The sequence below is a fragment of the Sinocyclocheilus anshuiensis genome, unplaced genomic scaffold (assembly GCF_001515605.1).
Source record: "Sinocyclocheilus anshuiensis isolate Anshui unplaced genomic scaffold, SAMN03320099.WGS_v1.1 scaffold79, whole genome shotgun sequence".
NCBI lineage: Eukaryota > Metazoa > Chordata > Actinopteri > Cypriniformes > Cyprinidae > Sinocyclocheilus > Sinocyclocheilus anshuiensis.
The window spans coordinates 464,518-470,716 of record NW_015548213.1 but is presented as its reverse complement, the minus strand read 5'-3'; the positions used below and the strand labels follow the sequence as shown (position 1 = coordinate 470,716).

The window sequence follows — 6,199 nt, the reverse complement described above, 5'->3', positions numbered from 1 at the left end:
TTTTTTATTTGTGCTATCATTAGTAATTGCTTTATTTGTTCTTATTTGATTACTGACTCCTTGTCATTTTTTATTCAATTCAAAGTTTTAAATCAAGCTATCTCGTGCTACTGCAACAAAATTACCCAGCTGTAAAATCAAAACTTTTTTTAATTACCATTATAACTAGCTATCTCACAATGTTTACATATGAATAAAAGCCTACATTAAAATCTGTCATATAAATTGATCTCTTCATTAGAAATTAGCCTACTGATTGCCACCATTGATGGACAATTTTTTTTTATAATATAAAAAATATCTGTATGACAGTATATTCTGCAGTTCTTCCCTGCTGTACCGAATATCTATACTTTTCAAAGTATCATATCGAAGTTAGAAATTCAAATATTGTGACAAAATTAATTTTGTAGGGTGCCACAAATTTGTTAAAATTTCCAAAGGGTGCCGCGACTAAAGAAAGGTTGGGAAACACTGAGCTAGAGAACTAGAAAAACTGGATATCAGTAATCACCAAACAGCATGCACTGCTACACATGAGCAAACACACACACACACACACACACACACACACATCAAACTACGTCCTAGTCAAAAAATGATGGAAATTCAGTCATAATAAAAAATTAATTAAAAAAAAGACGAAAATAAGTTAATCAATATAAATCAAAGAAATTCATATATAATGTTTTACAATTATTTATTTATAATTTTATTGATTTATTTTTACTTACTTATTTTTTATGTTTTTATATTCTTATATTCTTGTTGGTGCATCATGATTTATGATTTATTACTTTTCAAGACCCTTTTAATAATTCTGATTCCTTAAGAGTTTCATTAGTGATTATATTTACTTTGAGGAAGATATATTTTGGGAAAAATACTCACCAAGGCTGTATTTATTTGATCAAAAATACATTAAAAACAAACAAAAAAATCTGAAATATTATTACAATTTAATATACTTGTTTTCTAGTTTAATATCATTTAAACTGTAATGTATTTCTGTGTTTTGTTTCTTTTTATTTTATTTCTATTTTTTATTTATTTATTTAAAGTTTATTTTATAGACTGTTCAAAATAACAGCTTTTATTTTAAATATATATACAGTATACATTTATACAGTTTTTTTTTTGTTTTTTTTGTGAACAATCGAGTGAATGTTTTATGATGCAACCAAGCCAGCACTAACCAACATAAACGAAATTGGAACCTTACTCTGGTCTTTTCAGCAGCCCTATATAATAACCACACTATATACAGTTTTAGCAAATGGCTGCAATATAACAAAGAGCGAAAAATTGAAGGGGGTCTGAATACTTTCCGTACCCACTGTATATTCATCATGGAAAGTCACATCCGACGTCCAAGGCCAGAGCATGAGCAGGCAGGAGTCTGGAGGGGGTTACGGTGACATGATGACACCTGGTAAAACACTCACCCGTCCAGAACTAGCCACTAACTGAAGGCCCTGCAGGATGAATGAGCGAGCGGCAGCCCGTCGAGTCCATAAACACACAGACTTCCTAAAGCGAGCCACAGCAGCGCACACATATTTCACAGGCTCTAAACAGCCTCTCAGGGCTTGAGCAGCTTCCATGAGGATTGCATAAATCTATTTCCACATGAAGACGACAGACTGGGACGTCCCGTGAAAAGCACTGCAACTTAGAGGACTGAACTCTGACGTCAAACTTACTTTAAACTAACATGACTACCAATAAGCTAATGCTATGGCCAAAAAAACAATAAATGGCTGACATTAAAATTCACTATTTTGTTAATAAATAAATAAATTAGAAACACTAAAATTGCTGAAGAAAACATTTTAATGAACTGTTTAAAATTTGAATATATTACTTTTTAGATTTCCTAAAGATACATTTAACAGTGTTTTATCCCTGTAATGCTTGTTGTATCCTATTTGATACACAATTTCCAAGTCCTCTAAATGATCAACATGATCAAAATTGCTGTTAAAGCTATTTCACTCAATCTACTGCATGCCTTCTGTTGTCTGGCTGATTTAGCAAGTAAAAGACCTTTTAGAGAATTGTACAAACATCCACCTTCAGCTCATGCTTCACTGCACTTTTTGTTATGAAATCTGAGATTTGTATAAAGTAAACATAAGAATAACTTTGATATTGTTAGTATAACATTTCAAGATAAACACTTAATAAACTGAAGCAACTTAGGTTTATCCAGACATCATAATGTGAATATTAAATATGATCATCAGGCTTTTGAGGAACATTTATTTGTTCATCTTTCAATCATCACTGCATTGCACTGCAATATATGCTTTAACTATAAAGCATTTGAATGTCATCTTACTAAGGCATATTATTTTGGGAGATATAGAGTGACAAATTATATTTATATGATTTTATGCAAGTAGTCCACAATCTCATTGATTTACATTACAACCTATCAGAATTATCATCTTACTTTTTTGTCTATGTAAATATCAGCATCTGCACCAAATTTCATAATTTTGCTCAGTTTTTTTTTTTGTCTAAAGGTTCAATAAACTGTTCCATTAAAAAAAATCAGAATATTATTTCATATATCAGGCTTTACAGGGTTCAAAATTAATTTAATTCAGCATCTAAGTGCCTAAAGCAGCCGTAAAACATTCAAATCAAAGACTAAGAGCACTACTCTGTATTTGTTTTAGCATCCTATTACCAGAAATGGAATCATATTGGCTGCAAAACTACAAAAAAATAAAGAGCACCTTTAACGCACAGAACATTAAAAAAGCCTTGTTGTTCACTCAACCACACAAGGCCAAATACACGCACTGAGCCCTGAACATCTGATATAAACACACAAAGACGCAAAGCTACTTAATCTAATGCACATAGCAGAAATAATATTTAAATCTAATCCTCAGAAATGCATGAAGGCAAGTGCATGGCATGCTGTGAACCTCAGAGGACCCAAAAGCAGTGAATGGAAAAATCTAGAAGGGTACAGGAGAGGAAATCAGTGAGAAAGAGAGAGACAATATAAAAAGAAAGAAAGAAAAAAACAACAACAAAGGAGATGATGCAAGATTAACAGTATTGAAGAATGGATGCATGTGGCAGTGAAATGTTGTCTGCAGAATCAAGAAATGCCAGCAAAGCCGGGCGGATGAAAGTGTGGAGAGGATGTGGAGGGTGTGAAGAGGGAGGAAGGTGTTACGTGGCTCTCGGAAGAATCGCACACAGCAAGGCCACAGATGCAGACGTCTGGTCTGACTGACTCCTGATGTTTCCATGGCACCCGCGAATGAAAAGCTCAGCACTCCCAAGATGAGCAGCAGCTCTCAAGACACACAAACCTGAACGCTTTCCTGACTCTACAACTGCAGTGAGCATTTACCCAAACAAAGAACAACACAGCGCAACTGATTCTGATTTCTGTCTGCAAACATAGCGGTCATGTCATTTTCGACGCAAAATCCGTAGTATTTTCATTGAACATGTCTAAAATAAAAATAAAAAATACAATAAAATTAAATAAACATAAATGTACTATTTTATAAATATACATATGTGTAAAAAAACATTACATATACATATTTTTATCTCCGTTTTATGATGCGAGTATAATAAAACAATGAATATATATATATATATATATATATATATATATACTTTTGATAATGCCTCTTATGCTCACAAAGGCAACATTTATTGGATAAAAAATACACTAAAAACTGTAATATTGTGAAATAATATTACAATTTAAAATAACTGCTTTCTATATGAATTTTGTTCAAATGTAACTTATTTCTGTGATCAAAGCTGTATTTTCAGCATCATTACTCCAGTCTTCAGTGTCACATGATCTTCAGAAATCATTCTAATATGCTGATTTGCTGCTCAAGAAACATTTCTCATTATTATCAATGTTGAAAGCAGTTGTGCTGCTTCATATTTTTGTAGACTTTTGATGAATGGATAGTTCGAAGGCAGTATTTGTTTGAAATATAAATATTTTTGTAACATTTTATCATTTTTGTCACTTTTGATCAGTTTAATGCAACATTGCATTCATTTTATTGTGCACTCCCCTATGTAACATGTCAATTACATGAGATATGAACATGCTAATCATTCAGTACCATAGTATCATCATTTGACACCACCACTGTACCTCTTGTTGGTGCTATTAAAATACATTTAATACATGTTAAAGTCTTTAAGACTAGACCATATGGGGCGTTATATAACGGTTCTTTTTTTTTCCTTCAGGTATCAATGACAATATCCTCTGCTTTCAAAGTCAATGCTAATGCTAATTAGCTTCATAATACGGATTGGACCGAGCAGACACAATGCAAGTGTAGCCAGACTGTGCCGTTTACTAATTGAGCTAACATGGATTAGCAACTGCGGTCATGCCGAGAGGACGATTATAAATTGCCAGGAACAAAAGCGGATCTAGCCAGAGAGATGTCACCAGAGCCCAGCAGGAACAGACAGCTAATTAGCTTGCTGACTAAACACAATCTATCAGGGCTTGACAACATTAGCAGCAACGCTAATGAACAAACTACAGCTATAAACACACCAGAGGGACGAAACTCTTAAGTGGAACTGAGATTAGCCATTATTCACAGTGAGAGCCAGGGGCACACAAGAGCAATGACTCCGACAGAGGTAAACTTCCCACATTCCACTGCCGTGACAGAATCATGATGCTTTTCCTGGATGATTCCTTGAGGAAAAAGACATTTATTTAGCATGAGGTGGTCCGAAACTGGTGAGTCGAACTGAAAAATCATTACAAACACTGACCATCGCTGTTAGTCACACAGACTCACTGTCAATTTGGCATCAGATGAAGGGAAATTATAGGAAGAGGTAATGATTAGTGATGCACCATAACTAAAGTTTCCATTTAGCTGAAAACCAAAACCGAAAAAAAATTATTTAATAATCAACAGTCAAAAAAACCCCAAGTTGTATATAAGCTTCTAAAATGCACATAAGGCACTTTTTAATTATATAATTATGCTTTCTACAACAATCTATAAACATTTAAATGGCGTCTGTAATAAAAGACAACAGGCTAATTACATATATAATGAATATGTAATGTAGTGCAAATATTAGCAAAATGCTTTCTCTTATTTCTTCTAGCTAACTACCGAGTTAATGGACAATGAATGGCTTACCTGGGGTAAATGTATACAGTTATGTGGCGTATTGTTTACAAGCTGTTTTACTGGCATCTTTGAAATGCATTCTTTCATGACACATTAAAGAACATCAAAACTGCACTTATTGTTTGAATTTTATTATAATATTGAATGAATTTGAGAACCCAGACGGTGTTTCATATCAAAAGTAGCAAAGCATAAAGCCTATTGCGACTATTGGATAACAGGCGCACTAATGCTTAGTGAAGTTTTGTTCTGAACTGAAAGATCTTGGTTCATCAAAATGAGGATCGATTGAAATCGCAAAATCATTTCAGTCAATGATTTCAGCAAAACTCAAATTAATTTCCAGTCAAATAGTTTTGATTGTTGTAATTTTAATGCATCACTAGATATATAAGTGCAATAGCAGACTCAACATTCCTGGCCATTCCCAAGCTTCGTGAAATGAAATCAATACACATCCAGATGTGATAACCACTAGGGTTGGGCCGATAGACGATGTCATCGTCCATCGCCAATGGCTGATAGACATCACGATGTTGAGCCGGCATCGCGATCCCCATCCCCCCTCCCCCTCCCAACCCTAAAGGGAATAAATAAGCGATGGGAGGAAAATATATATTTCAGTATTTTCTCTCGCAGTTATATCATTGGGCAATTATACTGTATATAAATTGCGGGCATCAGGGAGCCGCTATTATGCCTGGCACTGAAACTGCTTTTGAATGCGCGATCGCTTTTTAGTTTCACTTTCACTTTCGAGATTCGCAATCGCGCGTACTTGGTTTCTACTATGGAGCGGCAGTACTTACCACACATTTTACAAGATTATATGTTTGTCAGTGGTGCTCAGGATCTGCAAATTATTCGCCATCATCCTCAGTCATCTCCCCTTACTCTGTTTATGTGGTAAGTGAAATTTTATGTACTGTAATGTAACAGTCAACCGTTAACAATTGTTATTTGTTTTCCGTTTGTTTTTCCGTACCTTTCTAAATAAGGATTCACGCTTCGGGCACACCCCATCAACCCCC

At 34.3% G+C, this 6,199-nt stretch overlaps 1 protein-coding gene across 1 annotated transcript in view; it reads right to left on the bottom strand.

Moving 5' to 3' along the window:
• Positions 1 to 6,199, bottom strand: part of pard3aa (par-3 family cell polarity regulator alpha, a) — a 500,803-nt gene that overhangs the window by 437,536 nt on the left and 57,068 nt on the right. The window lies entirely within an intron of this gene.